At 39.1% G+C, this 21656-nt stretch overlaps 1 protein-coding gene across 5 annotated transcripts in view; it reads left to right on the top strand.

Annotated features, from left to right (window-relative positions):
- LOC122550838 (F-box-like/WD repeat-containing protein TBL1X) overlaps positions 1-21656 on the top strand; it is a 399066-nt gene that overhangs the window by 262476 nt on the left and 114934 nt on the right. For 2 of the 5 annotated variants that reach the window (XM_043692156.1, XM_043692157.1), the window contains one exon: positions 16970-17071. The exons of the other annotated variants lie outside the window; for them this stretch is intronic. The gene's annotated coding sequence lies outside the window, so the exon portion shown is untranslated. The remainder of the gene's footprint in view (positions 1-16969; positions 17072-21656) is intronic. 5 annotated transcript variants of the gene reach the window in all.

Here is a 21656-nt window from a genome sequence, read left to right as displayed (position 1 = left end):
ACAAGTCCACACCGACCCGCCGAAGCGAAACCCACCCATACCCCTACATTTACCCCTTACCTAACACTACGGGCAATTTAGCATGGCCAATTCACCTGACCCTGCACATCTTTGGATGGTGGGAGGAAACCGGAGCACCCGGAGGAAACCCACGCAGACACGGGGAGAACGTGCAAACTCCACACAGTCAGTCGCCTGAGGCGGGAATTGAACCCGGGTCTCTGGCGCTGTGAGGCAGCAGTGCTAACTGTTTCCATTTATAACTATGAAGAGGTGTTAGGGAGAGAGAAATTACATTTAACAAGAGAAGTAGTGATAGGAAAACCAGTTGAACTGTGGACTGGCAAGTTCCTGGATCCTGATGAACTTCACCATCACATCATAAAAAGATTGCTAATGAGATTGTAGATAGGTTGGTGTTAATTTTACTGAATTCAATAGATTCTGAAACAATTCCATTTGAGTGGAAATTAGCAAATATAACCATCTTATTGAAGAAGGGAGAGAGTTAGAAAACAGGAAAACTGTAACTGACGTACTTCAAGGGGGATGGGTAAAATTTTATTATTGTGGTGTTTATTAACTGCAAATTTAGAAAAATTGAAAGTAATTGAAAAGAGCGTGGTTATACAAAAGGTAAATCATATTTAACCAATCTGTTTGAGCTCTTTGATGGAGGAAAATGTTGTATGGATAAAAGAGTCTGTAAACCTATTAAACTTGGACTTCTAAAAGGTATTTGACAGGGTACCAAAAAAAGGTTTATTGTGCAAAGTAAATGTACATGGTGTAGAGAGTAACATACTAGCATGGGCATTGATGAGCCCACATCTAAGATTTTGATCTCCATATTTAAGGAAGGATTTAAATGTATTGGAGGTTGCTCAGAGGAGGTTTACTAGATTGATACAGAATGAGGAGGTTATCTTGTGAAGATGGCTTAGACAAATTGGGCTTGTTTCTACTGGAGTTCGGAAGACTGAGGGAGTAACTTGATGTTACAATAGTACAATTCTGAATGGTTACAATGGTACAGTTCTGAATAGTATTGACTAGATGGACATGGAAAGGATGTTTCCTTTTGTAGGTGAATCCAGAATTAGGGCAATGTTTTAAAAATAGGGATTACCCTTTTAGGGCACATGGGGAGAATTTTTTTTCTGAAGACTATTCAACTTTGGAACTCGCTGCTTTAGCAGTCGACGATGGGCTCATTGAATATTTTAAGGTTTAAGTAGATCTTGTTCAGCAAGGGAATCTGATGTTATTTTAGTTAGATAGAAATGTGAAATTTAAAATACAATCCGATTAGTCATGATCCTATTGAAGTGTGGAGCAGGCTTCTAATTCGTATGTTAATCAGATCTGATCACCATCATATTTTTTGTAGATTCTTTAAAATGATTTGTTTTGCTTTTTCTCCCCATTATGTTTTGGGGTTCTTCAATATTGTAGTTATAATGTCCTTGCATTTCTCCTCTTCCAGGTCTGAACCATATCTTTTTTCCATTCTTGAGTATGATGCTGGAATTGTTGCTATGAAATTAAATTCATTCATGAAAGTTAACACACAGATTGGACATTTAACAGGGAGATACAGAAAAAATGTAAAAGCTAGGAATAAATAAAATAATGTAAAACAAAAAAATTATAAAGCTGAAAACAGAAAAATTACTCTACTTTAGACACCAAGCAGACAGGTAGAAATAAAAATGTGCACTTATGAAATGGCAGAGAAATACTTAGTATGACAGTTATTCACAAATTGTGAGACTTCATATAGGAAGATTAATAAGCAATGAATATATATGTATGTATGCAGAAAGAGCGATTCAGGAAGAATGAGACTTTTTTTCTAGATCAGTACAGAAACAAGGATAATGTGTGCTGGACAGACAGACTACAATAAAGGGATAAGGAGTGGAAAATGTGCAGAGAGACATTTACAAATTGAGAGATATAATTATTTTCTTGAATTATAAACAATCTTATAAAATATCACTGGAAGTAAAATTTGAATCAAGTATGTATGTGGAACTGAGCTTGGTGTTCTTTATTGGCACAGGTGCTGACCATTAAAAACCCTTGTACCGAAATAGAGAAATCATTCTCTGCTTCAGTATTGAGCTCTGACTGCCTGATGCCTCTGTCCAAACTGTCTGAATATGACAAATTTACAATGCTCAGCATTGATTGTCATTATGAAATAATTTTGATATTTATTTGAACGATGTGAAATAAATTGCATATTTGAAATGTTTAATATAGTGTGGAGTTGGTCTGTGCTGTAGTTAGCCATGTACCATTTGTTCCTCCAGCGAGTGCTACTTAACAGGGTTATTGTCTTGTGATTTGAGTATTCACAGAGCAGCTTCTTGTATCACATCCTAAATAAATTTGCCAAAGCAAGAAAGTTTGAGAAATGTAAAAATGTCATAAATAAATCAAGTCTGTTCTCTGGAGACATGTACACAGTAAAATGTAATTCGGCTTTGACTTTGTACATAGTTGCCAGAATGACTGTTAGGGGAGATATTTACAGAGTTCTGCAGCAGTCCATGTTGATCTTGTTCATTTTGATCTTCAGTTTGGCCTCTTGAATTTTTACTAATGGGATTTGTACTTTGGCCCCTGGAGTCCTTTACATTGTTGTCTTCAGATTGCCTTTTTTTGTGTGGTGAATCAAAAGGGTTAAAATTGCCTTCAATCTTGAAACATAGCACTCAGTCTGAACATAGTGAGGATATCAAGGGAATGAAAATTACAATTCCTGTTTCACTATATATCAACTGCAATGCTGAATTAATTTGAGCATGAGCATTGTAGGCAGAGTATACTTAACAATTAAAGCATTTCACAGGGAGGGGGAGCAAAAAACACCAGATAATAAACAATTGAATATAATTTTCCAACGAGGACTGGTAATAAATGCTTCATTCATTGTTTTTTTTAAGGTTAAAGTAAATTTTGATTATGTGTGAGTTATTATGTGAGAGATCTCAAATCACACTGAAAACGTTGTGATGTGCCTAATGAGTCATTAACATTTGGAGGAGCAATCTTTGGCTGGTGTGGAATTTAGATTTGACCATAGAGTCACAGAGATCTACATCACCCTTCGGTCCAACCCGTCCATGCAGACCAGATATCCCAACCCAATCTAATCCCTCCAAATCCTTCCTATTCATATACTTATTCAAATGCCTCTTAAATGTTGCAATTGTACCAGTCTCCACCACTTCCTCTGGCAGCTCATTCCATACCCGTACCACCCTCTGCGTGAAAATGATGCCCCTTCAGTCTCTTTAATATCTTTTCCCCTCTCAACCTAAACCTATGCCCTCTAGTTCTGGACTCCCTGACCCCAGGGAAAAGACTTTGCCTATTTACCCTATCCATACCCCTCACAATTTAGTAAACCTCTATAAGGTCACCCCTCAGCCTCCAACACTCCAGGGAAAACAGCCCCAGCCTGTTCAGCCTCTTCCTATAGCTCAAATCCTCCAACCCTGGCAACATCCTTGTAAATCTTTTCTGAACCCTTTCAAGTTTCACAACATCTTCCCGATATGAAGGAGACCAGAACTGCACGCAATATTCCAACAGAGACCTAACCAATGTCCTGTACAGCCGCAACATGACCTCCCAACTCCTGTACTCAATACTCCTGACCAATAAAAGAAAGCATACTAAACGCCTCCTTCACTATCCTATCTACCTGCGACTCCACTTTCAAGGAGCTATGAACCTGCACTCCAAGGTCTCTTTGTTCAGCAACACCATAATCTCTCAAATTTCTTTATTACTTTGAGACTTTTCTTTTTGCAGATTAGTACTATAGTTAACTATATTCAGCATTCATCCAGTATATATTTTGGTGCAAATGAGCAAAACATGAACTTTGTGTGAGAGAAAGCTTTGCTTAAATCCTGTGACTCTTTTTTACATTTTGGTGCTTTTTTTTCGTATTGGGAGGGGAAAAATTTAAATGGGACCCAAGGGACAACTTTTTCCACGCAGAGGGTGGTGTGTATATCGAATGAGCTGCCAGAGGAAGTGGTGGAGGCTGATGCAATTACAACATTTAAAAGGCATCTGGATGGGTATGTGAATAGGAAGAGTTTAGAGGGATATGGGCCAAGTGCTGGAAAATGGGACTAGATAAGGGTAGGATATCGGGTTGGTATGGGTGCGTTGGACCAAAGGGTCTCTTTCCATGCTGTTCATCTCTATGATTATGGTCAAGGTCACAAATATTCAAATTCTAACTTTCTTAAATGGCTGTAAATGTTCATAAAGGACAATGATTTTTTTTAAAAAGTAGACAAGTTGAAAGGCCACAACAAAATAGCAATGGCACCCAACAGCATGGACTCTTTGACCATTTCGTTGCTGCTGCTGGTACATGGATTCAAAAGGCCAGGGAAGAAACAGCATTTATGATGTTTCTTAATGTCCAGAGGAATGTGAGGCTTCTATTTCGCCAGTGTCTTTCAAAGTCCAAAATGGGGAGACCAGATTTGTTGGCTGGTGCTGGACTCTCAATACTATTTTCCTGCCTTTCCCATATTTTCTTTCTTTTGAAAGAACATTTCAAAGTTTTCAGCTGCTTCCAGCTGCCGCTTAACATTACATCTTAACAGCACAAATTGGTATAACTCAATGTAGCTACATTTACAAGAGAAGAACTGTGCAACTTGTCTGGTAATAGCTTTAAGTATTTGAGCTAATCTCAGTTTTTCTCTTCTTTTGTACATAATGACAGTAATACTGCTTCAGGTTAAATCATTGAGACAGCAGGTTTTTTTTCATACATGGTAGGTTCGCACCAAACAAGTTACAAATCAAATAGTCCTTTCAGAATGCCTTAACAGTATTATCGTGCAGTGAAGAATTACAGATGGTTTGCTGCAAAGTAATATATGTGATTTCTATTATGAAGAGGCTAGACATTACTTCAAAAAACATTCTCTTAATTTAGTTTGATTGTTGTGATTTTTCCTTTTCTCTATTAACTAATCAACAAGTGAATGGTTGGTGTTCCAGTGCAAATGTTTCTCAAACAGCAAATTCGTAGACTTTTTTTTAAAACCAAGAACTGTAATTGATTTGTTTGGTAATCATGCCACTACCAATATATTTTATCCCCTGTAAATTATATTACATTGTTGCTGAATGTTTACTGATTAGTGCATCTGGCAAGTGGGCAGCCCTACTCTCTCAACTCAAATTTCCAGCACCCTTACAACAATCCCGAGCACAAGTCCCAATCCATCAACACAAACCTCAACAATTCTGAAATTAAGACTCATATAAGATTCTAACTTATCCTTCCAAAGCCTGGGTGAAGATAGTTTGCCTACCCTTTGAGCCAGGGAATCATATTTCAGGGAAGAAGGATATCAAGGAAGCAGAAGGGGAAGGATGTAGAGCTCCACATATTTTGAAAGACTTCACTTTGTAATGCCAAAAATAGGACTGTTTTAGGACCTTTATCCTTGGAGTGATTCCAGTAGCACTGGCTAGGTATTCCATTCTCCATTGTGGACTGAATTAATTTTCTTGACAGCTTGCGGCATAGAAGAAGACAGGCAGGCTTATGAACAAGCCTGTTCACTATACCTCACCTTGAATGAACTCAGATTTATGATGAGGGATAATTAAGGGTGTGTCACTTCAAACTGAGTTGCTGAGGTTTGCCAATTTTTAAGTATTTTCCAGTTGCTACAAAGCAGAATATTTCTTCAGAAGAATATGCAGATGTTCTTTTAAACAAAATAAGCATTTAATTTTATAGCGAACCTCCATATTTTAAGTTGTTTGTTGAAAATATGTATGATCTATCGTACATATATGTCTGTCCAATTTGAAAATAACCTCGATACAGTGCATGTCCACCATCAAGTAAAGTGGCATAACACTTTATTGTAGCTGCGAAATAAGAATGGCTTCTTGATGCTATTGTTGTGGAACCATTTTGTCATAATGGAGAAAACAGCAAAGGAAGTGCTAAGGTGACCAGAGTCTGCTGGAGCCAAAATAAATTTATTTATAACTAGAACCACTTGGCCTCAACTTTAGTGGTATGGAATAGATTAGAGGGTTAATCCATGTATAGGTTCACCTTGCTCTTAAGTGGAATATCTGTTCTTTCGGGGCTGATTTATTGGATATAACATTGACAGAATTTGTAAATGTGTACATATATATATGTTTCCCTTCTCTGGTTTGTCGGATCCCTCACTTTCATTCTCATTCAATGAATTTAGTCCTCTGACAAAACTAACACATGAAGTAGAATATCAGATTCATAAACTCGCTACAACCCCATTTCAACTTGATGTCCCTTTTAAGTGCATTATACACACTAATCCCTGTAAATTTGTCCTCTGTTATTCACATGCTGCAACTGCTTTGTCTGACCCCACACAGCATCCATGTTTTTGCTTCCCTCCTATTGGTACTCCTTCCAATTCATTGGTTGCCAGTTTAAATGGGCAATTATTTATAATCACAGAATTGCAATCAATTGCTTTACAATATATGCAAATTCTTAAAAATCCTTTTCGAGCACAGGCATTTTAAAGAAATTGCAAATTTTGCTTCCAGTACTGCTCCTTGGTCAAGGGTTGGCATGTACTCATGATGGGAGTGAATTCCACTTACCTTAAGACCACATTTGATTTATGAACATATTGTTTTCAGATGAAATTCTGAAGTATGAGCAGCTTTACTTCTAAATAATAATGTTTAAGCTCCAGTGATCCAAGTTAACTGTTTTAGTTTGTCTTTGTAACTGTACCATTAATCACTGCTTTCAGTGGTTGGAACACCAAATCTTTTGGAATTGAGACACGGCTCAATTATTCCTGGTTCAAATTGCAGCGTGGACTAGTAGAACGATATGGATGTCTCCCGAGAGTAACAGTCTCTATTCTTAATTGAGTTAATCAGTGAGATTAAGGAAATGAAAATCTACTAGTTTCAGTAACTGTTGATACCTTCTGCTATAACTGGCGAATGTGGGAAATCCGTATTTTTCTCTTCATGATCTTACTATCAATTACAAAGTCATAAGTATCTTGTGGGTATCTATTCATTCAGAAAACTTGCTTCTTTTTGCACATAGTCATATTAGCAGCAAAAATATTGTTCTAACAAGTGGTTATTGAATTTAATCAAAGAACTGACAAACTCTTATGTTGTAGATTGAAGCAAGAAAAACCTGATTTCAGAGTAAACCTCTTGCTCCCTCTAGACTATTAGCTTTTTAACAAGTGATACTTGAGTATTTTGTAAATACTAGTCAGAAAACATTAGAAAACTAATAAGGAGGCAAATAAAAAGAAATTACAAATATTTTCAAATTATTCCATTACATTTATTTACCTTGAGATATGTTAATATTTCGAAAAGCAAATGCTGTAGTTACTGGAAATTGAAAATAAAAATGAGAAAATGCTGCAAATGCTGTGTAGGTTTGACCACTTCTGTGGAAAGTTAAGCAGAGGTAATGGGTTGAATTACACTAAAAATTGGCTCACTGTCAGTTTTGAGGAGCTTCATAGAGAGTTTCTGTCTGTGAGCCTTAGTAGTTTTCTCGTGCAATTTTTGCTGCTCACCTCATTAAGTTATACACCATGCCTAAATAGTGCCACTCTTGTATTATCTCATGTTCGCCAGTGGTGAAAGTACTCACCACAGCTGGGATTTCCATCACCAGTGCCAACTTAAGTTGCCTGGTCAGTCACTGCCAGTCAGGAAAGCCCTTCACAGTTAAATGTCAGGAAAGTTGTTCTGGAGATGATGGTAGAGGCAAGTTGGCACTCCAATTTTCTGACAGGACCTGGAGGTCATGGCAAACGTGGTAGTGGAGAGGATCATGAATCATTAGAGGAGACAACACCACCAAACCCTGTCAGACTAGTCTGAAGTTGCCACCCTGGTCAGTACAGTGTCTGCAGTTCACTGGAATACCCAGCGGTATAGGAAAAAGGTTATTGATCTATATTCTACACAGATAAGTGCCACTGTCTTCTCTCAGCTCCCTCACACTCAGTATAACTCTGCTTCTGCACCTACAACCCACCAAGTCTCAAGGCTTGCCATTCTCATTATTGCATACAGCATCTTTCTTCGCTTACTCTGATCCACCACAACACCTTCATACTTATTAGCCTTTTATGGACCATGCCCTCTGCCCTAACCTGCTTCAGCACTAGCAACTGTGCCAGCACAGATTTCAGTGGTTAAGCTGTGTTCACTGTCTGCACAATACTGATTGGAAACCCTAAACATGACTGAGAAAGGCCGGCTTGTAGCCCTTATTGGCCCATTCAAAGAAGGAGTTGCATTGCATATGCACTGTATGTCATGACATGGCGTTCTGACTGCCATCGCTGGACAAATCATAGCAACACTGCTGCTTTCTCATCTACATGACATTCTATAGAAGACCAGTGACTGCAGTTGATTGCATTTTCACAGCCTCATGAGGACACCAATAGCTGGAAGTTCACAGTGGAAGCTGGATGTCATAAACTGGAAATTGATGTTGGTCCTGGGTTTCTAGATGCAGCTATGCAGCAGCCCTTAGTGCAGCAGATATAAACGATGACAGCTTAGGATTGTAGAATTTTACAGTACAGAAGAAGGTTATTCAACCCATTGTATTTGTACCAGCTCCCAAAGAGCTACTCAACTAGTCCCACTCTCCATTCCTATCTCTGAAGCCCTCACTTTCAAATATATATCCAGCTCTCTTTTGAAACTTCCAATGGAATCTGCCTCCACCATTGTCCCAGGCAGCACATTCCAAACAAATCCTAACAACTCTGAGTAAAGATGTTTATCCTCATCTCACTCCTCACTATCTTCTGACAACTTTGAAATTGTGACCCCTCGTTACCAGCTAGTGGGTACAGAATATGCTGCTTTATCTTGTCAAAATTATGCATAATTTTGAACACCTCAATACGGCCACTTCTTAATCTTCTCTGCTTCAAGGAGAATTAACTCAATTTTCTCAAATCTTCCCTTGAAACTAAAGTACATCTTTTCTGGTACCATTCTAGTAATTCCCCTTTGCACTTTGTCCAGGGCTTTCACAATCTACATTCAGATATGAGCACCTTATTTAAGGAAATACTCCAAGTTGGCCTGACCAATGATTTTAGAGGTGTAGTATCATTTCCTTGTTTTTACACTCTATGCTTCTACTTATAAACCCAAGTAAACCTTCCTAACAACCGGTTCAACTTGCCTGGCCACCTTCAGAGAAGTATGCATATAAACCCCAATATCCCTCAATGACTCTACTCTCATCAAAGTTGTATCATTGAGCCTGTATTGTCCCTCCATATTTCTTCTTCCAAAATACATTACTTCACATTTATTTGCATTGAAATTCATCTCGGGTGTCTGCCTGTGTAAGAATCCACAGGGGACTGATGAGCTGATATAGGTAATACCAGCAACCAAAGGGGTTTCTGAGTGAGAGTTGCAGCACATAAATAACATTTGAACAAGACTTTTTCCCACTGGGACATGGAGGCCAGTAAGATACCTTTTGATGGAGCCTGCAAACTGTTGCCCTGATGCAGACATTTGTTGCTTAAGTGTTTTGTTGGGCAATTAATAGGAGATTGTATACGAGACAGCAAAAATGAGGGAAACTGCATTTCCCTACCTCCCCAAAACCACAATCTCCACAGTACTGAATAAAAGCATCATTGTACATAGGAAAATGTTGTGGACATTTCTAATGCAAGGTGTGAGATGAATAGCTCCTGCACGTTATACAAGCTATGGAAACTTTGATGGGTGATTGCTACTTTTGTATCTAGGATGCATCATTAGGCCCACATGATGTTACTTATTCTTTACAGCAATTAGTAGATTAATTTGTGTTGTTGAATGATGTGGTCAAGATTGCATGTGGCCAGACTTAATTGCCCCAGTGAGTCAATGCATGGGATCCACATACAGTATTATCTGACAAAAGGCGTCTTTCCCTGTACTGTGTAGGTGTTTGTTTAATACCATTTTCCTTTAAAGGACGTAACTTTGCACTAAAGTCAGCCCTCTCACTCAGAGAAACAGGAAATATTCCTCCAATCTGGGTATGATTGCAGCAATTTCATATTTTGATTGCACACTTGTGACTTGGATGAAACTGGGAGTCTAGATTAGAGTGGTGCTGGAAAAGCACAGCAGGTCAGGCAGCATCCGAGGAGCAGGAAAATCGACGTTTCGGGCAAAAGCCCTTAATCAGGAATATTTCTGATGAAGGGCTTTTGCCCGAAATGTTGATTTTCCTGCTCCTCGGATGCTGCCTGACCTGCTGTGCTTTTCCAGCACCACTCTAATCTAGACTCTGGTTTCCAGCATCTGCAGTTCTTGTTTTTACCCACTTGGATGAAGATGGAAGGCAACATAAGTAGCACTTCATGAAATTAGCGCAGGCTCAGCCTCTCAATCTAGATGACACCATACTCCTTTTGGTCCTGCCCTTCCTGTCAAACCCATCAGCTTTGATCTTCTCCACGGGCTGTCACAACCCATTTACTTGACTGGTTGCCTACCCGTTTTACCTCGGAGCCCCAGCCATACTACTTAGTTATGCCAAGCATAGTAATGCACTGACCTCTCCATTGAAGCCATTGTAACATTTGCTGACACCTCCCTCCACCTGTAATCTTCGTGCTCCTAGCCTGTATTGTCTCCATCCCTTGGGTGTTGAATAGTCATCTTCATAATTATTATCCCCTCTAAATCTGTGTGCTGCCTTCAATCCCCACATTTGACTTCCCCAGCATCCCCACCATCCCAGTGGTCCCTGATAACCTCCTCAGACTTTCAATGAACAACCTCCCCTAGACTGACCATGGGCCATCCTCTTACTGGTTTGGAAAGACAGGCCCAGGTGAAAGTGACCAGACCTCTGACTTATTTCTCTGCAACACTTCTACTGACTTACCAATAATCCTTGGACTGGTTGAACTCTATTTACTGGATTGACTGTGGCCCAGTCCATGAATTCTAATGATACAGATTCTATGACCCTGGTCGCCCCAAGCAGCTGACTGACTTGTCCAAGACCCTTGACCGGCCTTGAATCATGTCCTGGCTTACTGTGCCAATACTCCATGACTGTAGACTTTCTGTAGACTTTGAAGCTTGGCTATTTGGTTAAAGCACACACAATGTATTTGAGGTGTAATCTCATGCTCTAAGTTTGACATTACATATCACTGTGTCATTGACTGATCACTGCTGACAACCAATGACTAGCTGCCTGGCTTTGTAACTGCACTAAAAGCAAGGCAAGCCAGAAGGACTATGTAAGTTATGATTGTGGTAGTAAAGCGCATAATGGCATCATAGCGATGCTAAACAACCAGGTAGGTGGAAAGTGATTGAGTGCTGAATCCATTAGCTGTTGCTTTTCCCTGCCTGCAAGATGGCATGGCGGCAGCTTTACAATGCGAGGTGTCGATGCACTCCATAGTGCACTGTTGAAGAACTATATTTGAAGCAAATTGCCATGTTGATATGTTGAGGCTGGGACATGTCTGATATCAAACTCTGGATGGGTCAGCAGGCAATTGCTGCCCATGTAGCAAACCCTGTGATTATGGGGAAAGTTGCCTAAGGTTGAGGCCCCAGGGATAAGGAGCAAGCTAGAGCCCCCAGTTACCAGCTTTGATTTTCACATTCAGAATTGTCGCCATTTAGTTTTTCTCCACCATATGGGAATACAGGAAGTTGTGTGCAGATGAGGTAAGATGAGATACTAATACAAGTTGACCTCTTACTACTCCTTCGCGAGATTCTCATTCTCATCTTTCAAATGTTGGTTGGAAAACTGGACTTTTTCTTTCTTGATGTCAACAGTCTCATTTTTCCAATCTTGCTACATTTCCCAACTGACTCATCTTTATCCATCAGGAGAATCGACGTTTCGGGCATTAGCCCTTCTTCAGGAATGAGGAAAGTTTGTCCAGCAGGCTAAGATAAAAGATAGGGAGGAGGGACTTGGGGGAGGGGCCTCACCTTGACCTTTTTCCACCTATCACATTTCCGACGCCCTCCGTGACTCCCTCGTCAGATCCACACCCCCCACCAACCCAACCTCCACTCCCGGCACCTTCCCCTGCAACCGCAGGAGGTGCAAGACTTGCGCCCACACCTCCCCTCTCACCTCCCTCCAAGGCCCCAAAGGAAACTTCCATATCCGCCACAGATTCACCTGTACCTGAACTATTCCACTGAAAGATTTTCGATCTGAGATGCCAACTCTGATTCTCTGTCTCAACCTACTGGCTATTTCCAACATATTTTGATTTGCTTTGTTTGTCAACCAGTGACTACTTTAAAATTACGTGATTAATTTGACATTTTCTATTCTCCTTCCAAAATAAAATTAATTTTCTATTCCTGTTATGCCATCAATTAACTTTAACTTTTTCCTCAAATGTTAATAACTGCTAAAGTGAGGAAAATAATACATCTTAAGTGTTGTCAGGTTTTTCACTATTAATTTCTCATGCTAGTTATCATTGTTATGAAATTAATATAATGGAACAGATTATGTAAGGAAGCTTGGTGATATTTATTACAATAGAATGGGACATCATACTCCTAATGCTAGAGGTGATAGAGGAGATGGTGAATTGTGCAGTGGAGAACTCCCAGAAACACAGAGAAGACACTGTAGGTATGTAATACCTACTTCAAGCAGAAGCAGTTTTGTATTATACTGAGACAGCAAGTGCTTTGGATTTTTTCCCATTTTACACTTGCAATTACATTCAGTGTTTAGACATCTCCATAGCAACTTTCAGTTCTAATCAACCAAGCCTTCTACATTGCTGAGGGAGGTTTTGCAGACTAGTGATATAAAAGCAACACAGCACTTGAAGCAAATCTGTAATACAAAGGAAAATCATGACTTGATAAATGGAATGTATGAATCCAGTAGAATTATACTGTAGAAGCAAATCTAGTGGTGTCATTATTGAAGAGATACTGAACCAGCTTTAATAGGCTTATGGCCTGTTAGGTAAATAAGGGCAAAATGATCACTTAATACCCGTAGTAACTTCAAGGTCTCAGGCAATTAATTGTCTTGTATAAGGAGAATCTCGCCACCTTGTTAATCTAACTTGGTGGTGAGAGTTGCATTTTAAATAATGCCATTTCAGTCAAACTGACTAGAATTTTTGGGCACCGTGCAATCAGTGGTCTAACCTCTTTCATTGTTTGGTGGGGAAACAGTACTTCATGTCAGTCTGTACTTGATTTTAAAATATTGCAAATTGATGTTAATAGCATTTACTTTTCTACAAAGTGGACCGACATTAAAGCCCTGTAAGCTGTGGGCAAGTGGTGATTATGCGGCCAGAATTTGCCATGTGTTTCATTTAAGTGGACTGGAATAAGCCAAGTCCAGCAAGCAGGGGTTGGATGAACGTGGCAGGAGGCCACTGCCAGGGAACCACAGAGTTGATCCCTGTCTAATGTATGTGAAAGGGGAGATCTGGCACAGTTGTGAGAAGTCGTTGGTGTGAGCAGTGCTTCAGGAGCTCAACTTTTTTGTAACTAATCAAAATTGATAGTTTTACTTTTAATGTGCTAACCTTGGTGATGCCATTGAAATTTGGCTTTGATGTCATGGAAGCCTCATTTTTTTAAAAAAAAAACCCAAATGAGATCAACTATCAGTTTTACTTTGCATTTTCCACTAAACAGTAAGAAGGTCACTTCTCCACCCATCTCCTAAAGAATCTAACCAAAAATAGTGAAGCCTAGTCGAATCCAACAAGTTCAGCAAGCTGGGGGAAGAGGTAAACATTTGTGATAAGTTTGGGCTGCTTTTTGTTTTAGTCAATGAGACATTTCAGGAGGGCACAATGACATGAGTTCAAGACCCCCCCCCCCCCCTTCAATATCCTATGCACAATATAGACCGACACGAGAGCCAGGACTGTAACATGGCAGAGGTGGAATTCATGGTCACTTGGCAGTAAAATAATTAGAATAGAATGATTACAGCACAGAAAGAGGCCATTTGGCATTCATATCCATTATGGATGTGGAAGAGCAAGTCAGTTAGTCCCACTTCCCTGCTTTCTTCACTTTAGATGCTTATCTGTTTCATCTTTGAAACCAGCTCAATCACATTCTGAGAAGGTGCATTCTAGATTCCAAACACTTGCTGCCTAAGAAAACATTTTATGATATTACCACTGGTGCTTTTGCCAAACTCTCCTATGGAGTTGTCAATTCTTCATGGATATTAGTTCATCCAAAACTTAATTTACTATCTTGAACTAAATTTTAATTTTTCTCTGTCTAACATTTAGGGGTTCCTGAGCCATATTTCTTCCCGGTAGTGAGATTGACACCAGGAATTAAACTTTAACTCGATTTGTTTACTGGTGCTACTCCAAAATTGCTGGTCTCCAGCGAGATGAAAACTTGAAAGAATTTAAAATGACCTCATTCAATGAACTTGTTACGTGTGTGTGACCAGGGCAGATTGGTCAACAGAAGTGCAATCACATTGTTCAAGAAATTTCAGGGTCTACATTTCTGTTCCATAATTATTTCTACTATACATGTTAAAAAAAACACTTACAAAATGTTATGTGCTCAAGCACAGGCATTCCTATATTAAATTTCTATGGTTAGCTAGAAACCATGAGCACATTTTTTCAAAATGGTATTCAAGGTCCATTTTACCATTATAATTTTATCACTAGTAACCAGCATTGCAAGGTTTCTGTTTGAGACTAGTGATCTATTTAATTGGAGATATTTTTAATCAAGTAATATTCTACACCAGCAATTTATTGTCCAGGTGGCCATAAAAGGAAGATAAAAGCAACAACAAAAGGTAATGTTTGCAAGTTTCAGTTTTTGCAATGCATTTTGAAACTTTTCAAATGCTTTGAAGAACTGTCTTGCCACTTCCCTTTAACAGTGTTGATCCATTTAAATATAACATGCAACGATCTACTTTAACTGTTTGTATTTACCATCCAAATCTGAATAATGATGATACATAACTATGATAAACTGATCCAGAAAATAGAGATCTATTAGTAATCTGCCATTATGGCAAAATTTAACATAATGGAGAGGAAGAAGAGAGATGATTTAAAGGAGTGAAGCAAGACAAATGGAAAATGAATAAGAGTGAGTAAAGATGCAAAAAGAATGAGGTGGTGGGAAAGGGAAAAACACAGATCAAATGGAGAAGAAAGTGAGATGGTTTGAGAGAATGCACGTGGGAGAAACAGTTGCTGAGGGAAAAGGGGCAAAGAAAGTTCAAAAGGAATGTGAAAGAGGAAAGCTAAGAGGAAGTGAATTACAGAGTAACAAGTGAGAAAGAATGACTCCAGATACTCGAGCATGTAATTAAGTAGAAAACAAAGCAGATCAAGTCACGTTGCTGGAATTTTGTTCGAAGATTTTTCATGCATTATATTGGAAGTTAATGATATTGGTCAAATTATAGCAGTTCTTTAAAACAAAATTGTGTAACATTACCATTGAATTCAAACTGCAGGGAAACCCGTTTTGTAAGATGATATACACTTATGTTATAGTGCTACTATGTTCATTAGTCTCTCTTCACACTATTTAAGGTGTGAGATTTTGCAAAGCTCTTCAGAAGTGCAGGACAAAAAACAACTGATGATTATTCATCTTTAATGTTTTGTGAGGGAAAAAATGACGTGCCATAATGTTATGTTATCATTTCTTCAATCTTATTGCTTTTCGAGCTATTAAAGTGTTGTTCCCAAAAGCTTACGATACTATACTTCTGACATTGCAAAAATCTTTGCATCTAATTGTAAAGCTTAATGGTTCTTTGCTAACATAAAATTTCTTCTTAAAGCTTGAGAAGTCCAACTCAATATTGTAAGTTTAGAAGTTAGTTGGTGCAAAAATTATATGAGAAAGGTCTTTTATTTTTGAAATTACATCGTATGGAATAAAATGGACTAAACTGAGAAATAATTCAACTTGATATGAATTCTTTACCTAAGATCTTACTGAATTATTCCGAGAAATCTTTCAACTTCAAATGTACATTGATAACCAGGGAGTATTTCAGCAACAGTCTGCAATCTAGTTTCTTTTGAAGAAACAGAGCTAGAAACGTAGAGCTTTGGAAGGCAAGCCAAGTTCTCTGCAAAGATTCTTAAAGAGCTAAGAATAGTATTGGATGTTGTTTTTGTCAACATGTTGCTTGACAGACTGAAAATCAGTGAGAGTTAAATGATCACAACAGAGTATCATGCTAAAATAATCATTTCTCCCCTCACAAGTATTGCAGACGAACCATTTTGCAATTAAATAAACCAGTATTTGTTGCCTTGAAATTTGCAAAGACTGACAACTTAGTGGTGAGAAGGGAAATACAACATTTAGTATTAACCAAATATACCACAAACAAAAACTTTGTATTGCTGTTTCTTCTTTCTTGTAGTTATTTACACCATTAAACAGTTTTTTGTGCTGTGTATAAAGTGTACATTTACTTGTCAGTAATATAATTTTTGACAATATTAGGGAATTGCATGTATATTAGTTCCTCAGAATGTTGTCTTTAACACTTTATTAGCTCTTTTTGATATATAATCTTTAAACACACCACTGGTTTATTCAGTTCACTTTGTATATAACCTTAGAAGTCCACAACACTAACAAATAGCATTTATGTGAAGTGGATTATATTTATTGTATATGACCTGAGTTAGCTACATGCTTATGAAGACAGGACTCAATTGTAACAACCTACTACAGGGGATCCCCGATTTATGAACGACTGTGCTTACCAACACAATCTCATACAAGCATGTAATTTTAAAGATGCAACTTATGAACATTTCGTAAAATTTACTTATTGTATTTTGTCCTGCATTGTATTCTGATTTGCCTTCATATCGACTTGCAGACTCGAAAAGAATCCGTTTGCAACTGGGGACTACCTGTGATTAAACCACACGCTTTTGACAATCTGTAATAAAGCCCAGTGATGCAGAAGTAACTTGAAAAGGCAAGTGTAGCAATCACTTTTGAGGGACTAGAACTGTTCTGCTCTATGCTTCGTGAAAATAACATTGCCTACTTTTTGTTCATTCATTAATGGGATGTTCATGTTGTTGGCATTTATTGTCCATCATCAATTGTTCTGGAGAAGATGCTGGTGTGCTACTTTGTTGAACTTCAGTAGTCCTCGGGATATAGGAACACTCATGATACTGTTGAAAAGGAAGTTCCAGGATTTTGGCCCAGCAACAGTGATTGGTGGATAATAAAGTGCCATATTTTGATGGTGACTTAAAATGTATTTACAACCACTGAAACCTTGAAGCTTGTTATAGATATTACTAATGTGTTGTGTTACTTAACAAAATAGTTATTGGAAAAGATAACAAGACCGTGACTATGCTTTATCAGAGCTCATTTCCTCCTCCTGAACCCACTAGTGTAGGTTTTCCACATATCTTCATGGCTTCTAGTCTGATGATTCCATTCTAGTCTGCTTCAAATGAATAATGTATCCTCTGTAGATGCTCCATTCAGCAGGCTGTTAAAATGGCATCCAGTTCCTTTCCACATAACAGGATACTGATTTGCATATAACTATGAAACAATTGGCAAAGTCAATCAGAGTCCTCAATTGTTTGGGCTGAATATGCAAACTTGGACCACTTTGACCGTAACTCCAGGTCTACCTGATTTCTCTAATGAAATTGGTGTAAAACTCTTTCTCTTTTTCAATTGTCTTTTTGATTGATCTATCTTAATATTTCCTCCACCCTTTGTTCTTACTGGTCTGAACAAATTATAGACAAAAACAAATTAATCCTTCAACTCTGTAAAACCACTACATTTGAAAAAGTAGATGAAAAACTGAGCTTTTGTGCAGCTTTAGACATAATGACAAATATTCTTTTTTCTATGTATATTTTTTCATTTGGTTCCTGGCCTGTTTTTGATGCTGGTGAGGCAGTAATTACTATCCATTTCTAGTTGTCCTCTGGGAATTAAGAATCCAGTGTGCAGTATTAGATCCAGCTTGAGTAGAGATTGAGGGTTTGCTTCCAGAAAGGACTACAATGGATGTGTTGGGTTTATGTGACAGTCCAAGAGTCATAGATATGTACAAAATGGAAACTGACTCTTCAGTCCAACCCTTCCATGCCAATGAGATATCTTATCCTAATCTAGTCCCATTTGCCAGCACTTGACCCATATCCCTCTAAACCCTTCCTATTCATGTACCCATCCAGATGTCTTTTGAATGTTGTAATTGTACCAACCTCCACCACTTCCTCTGGTAGTTCATTCCATATTTGCTTCATCGTCTGCATGAAAACATTGCCCGTGATGTCCCTTTTAAATTTTTCTCTTCTCACCCTAAATCTATGCCCTCTAGTTCTGGACTCTCCCACTGCAGGGAAAGTACCTTGTACTCTGTGCTACTTTCTCCTCACCCCCACCCTCCTCTCATTTATCTCTCCACCCTGCAGGCACTCTGCCTCTATTCCTGATTAAGGGCTGTTGCCCAACACGTCGATTTTCCTGCTCCTCGGAAGATGCCTGAACTGCTGTGCTTTTCCAGCACCACTCTAATCTAGAATCTGGTTTCCAGCATCTACAGTCGTTGTTTTTACCCAGGGAAAAGACCTTGTCTATTTACCCTTTCCATGTCCCTCATGATTTTATAAACCTCTATAAAGTCATCCCTCAGCCTCCAACACTCTCGGGGAAAACAGTCCCAGCCTATTCAGCCTCTCCCTATATCTCAAATCCTCCAACCCTAACAACATCCTTGTAAATCCTTTCTGAACCCCTTTCAAGTTTCACAACATCCTTCCTATAGGAGGGAGACCAGAATTGCACACAGTATTCCAAAAGTAGCCTAACCAATGCCCTAAAAGGCTGCAACATGACCTCCCAACTCCTATAACTCAATGTTCTGACCAACTAAGGAAAACATACTAAACGTCACCTTCAGTATTCTATCTCTGTGCGACTCCACTTTCAAGGAACTATGATCCACTTTCAAGGGACTATGAACTTGCACTCCAGGTCTCTTTATTCAGCAACACTTCCCAGGACCTCACCATTAGTTCATAGGTCCTGCTCTGATTTGCCTTTCCAAATATAGCACCTCACATTTATCTAAATTAAACTCCATCTACCACTCCTCAGCCCATTGGCCCATCTGATCAAGATCCCATTGTCCTCTGAGGTAACCTTCTTCACTGTCCACTACACCTCCAATTTTGGTGTCATCTGAAAACTTACTAACTATACCTCCTATGTTCACATTCAAATCATTTATATAAATGACAAAAAGCAGGGGACCCAGCACCCTTGTGGCATTCAACACACACAGGCCTCCAGTCTGAAACGCAATCCTCCCCATTTCTGATATTCTTCTAATCAACCTGTTCAGAGATGTATTTATACGTTCCTGGAATAGGTGAGACTTAAACCCACCAGGTTTCTCGGTACAGGGGTAGGGTCACTCCCAATGCGGCACATGGACTCTTGTTACGGCCCTTGTTGCAGTCTGTTCAAGATGGCTTACGCCTGTGCCCAGATCTTGCTGACCTCTGCATTTATCGTCAGAGTCATAGAGATTTGCAGCATGGAAACAAACCCTTCCGTCCCGCCCGTCCATGCCGACCAGATATCCCAACCCAATCTAGTCCCACCTACCAGCACCCGGCCCATATCCCTCCAAACCCTTCCTATTCATATACCCATCCAAATGCCTTTTAAATGTTGCAATTGTGCCAGCCTCTACCACTTCCTCTGGCAGCTCATTCCATATCCGTACCACCTTTTGTGTGAAAAAGTTGCCTCTGAGGTCTCTTTTATATCTTTCCCCTCTCTCCCTAAACCTATGCCCTCTAGTTCTGGACTCCCCGACCCCAGGGAAAAGACTTTGCCTATTTACCCTATCCATGCCGCTCATAATTTTGTAAACCTCTATGAGGTCACCCCTCAGCCTCCGACACTCCAGGCAATACAGCCCCAGCCTGTTCAGCCTCTCCCTATAGCTCAAATTCAGTTGCCGTGCTCCTTAGTGAAGAAAAAGGGATACATTTTAAATATATCAATAAAAGAAAAGAGAGCAAGTTGGAGACATGCACAATGTCAAACTACTTACCGCGGCTTTCAGTGGAGGCAAGACAAGGGGTGGATAGCCGATTCACCCCTCTTCCCTGCCAACGATATTTTAGTAGTTCAAATATCTTGATGAGGTTGGCAGCCTCTGATTTAACCTGTTCTACCAAGCCTGTTTGGTTTCCCATGCCTCAACATAACCTGCTACCTGAAGGAATGCAAGAACAGCTTCAAGGAGGGGGTCAATACCTTCACAACATAGCCTATGTCTTAGCTCCTTAAACTCTGCAACCCCTCATACTAAGATCCCGGGGTTGGGATTTTAACCCCGCACATACTTCTGGAGGCCATGGTATTTGGCCTCCTTTGGGTTTCTGTTGGTATTCACATAGATTATGAATATAATATAAATACTGAAAGTGTGGAAATTAAATATCATAAAAGAGAGGGCTATATGGAAAGACAATCTCTACCTATAATCACTTACTGACTGGAAGAAATGTAGATGCAGAAAGAGGATAACTTTTAATTTGTCTTATCTGTGTGTGTTAACACAGGAAATGATATTATACAGTAAAATTAAAATGTCTAGTAGCATTAGTATGAGTGTAACTAGCTCATGCAGAATTCTGCCTGCTTCAGATGAGAATGCATAGTTCAGTGAACATTACCTGCAACTATTACCTCAAATTTTTACAAATATTTCTTAAGTGAAATTCTTAGCCCAATTCTCTGCTATTTGGTAATTATTTTGTTAAAAAAATGTTTGACCTGGTTAATTTCAACTATGTAAGTAACCGCAGGTTGTAGATAGTGTTTGCAACAATCAGTTATTCATTTATTGACTGAAGATTCACACTTAAAACGTCTGCAGTGAGGTTTGTTTTCCTGTGTGTTAGGAACTGAAACTAGGTATAGTTTGTTGGGAACGTGGGTTATTACATTAACTGTGTTGTTACAATGGCTTGCTCTTTCACTAGTGATCAAGGTTAGAAGTATGCTTTTTCTCTTCCAAGAATCTGTAGGTTTCAGTACGTAATGCAGGGCTGTCAAATTCATTACAGGCCTATTGTACCTGACTGGGAGTGTTTTATGGGACTCTAACCCTGCACTGATGGTATACAATTCTGTACACCATGTATACTAAAACCAACAGGTCAAGTTAGCTTTTTGTACAAATGCAGCTGCTGGCCATTTTTTGTTAGCTATTTATGTTTGTCTCCTGTGATTTCTTTTTTGGTCATTAAAATGAATGAGGGAAAATTGTGGCCTGGCAAGTGCACATGTGGAAAACTAGACTGCTGTAAAAAGGGTTTGTGCATTCCATTGGCCTGAGGTTTGGACAATAATGTTTCCTTTCTTTTAGGATTGTAAAGTATGCAGAGTATTTAGGACCAGTACCAAAGGAAAGCAACAAATTGATTGTAACTGTTAGAGGCCATTTATGCACCCCACCAGCAGGCCTGTGTGACAGTTGCTTCAGCTGCAAAATAATG

The sequence above is a fragment of the Chiloscyllium plagiosum genome, chromosome 6 (genome assembly GCF_004010195.1).
Source record: "Chiloscyllium plagiosum isolate BGI_BamShark_2017 chromosome 6, ASM401019v2, whole genome shotgun sequence".
Classification (NCBI taxonomy): Eukaryota; Metazoa; Chordata; class Chondrichthyes; order Orectolobiformes; family Hemiscylliidae; genus Chiloscyllium; species Chiloscyllium plagiosum.
This window is presented reverse-complemented; position numbering and strand designations above follow the sequence as displayed.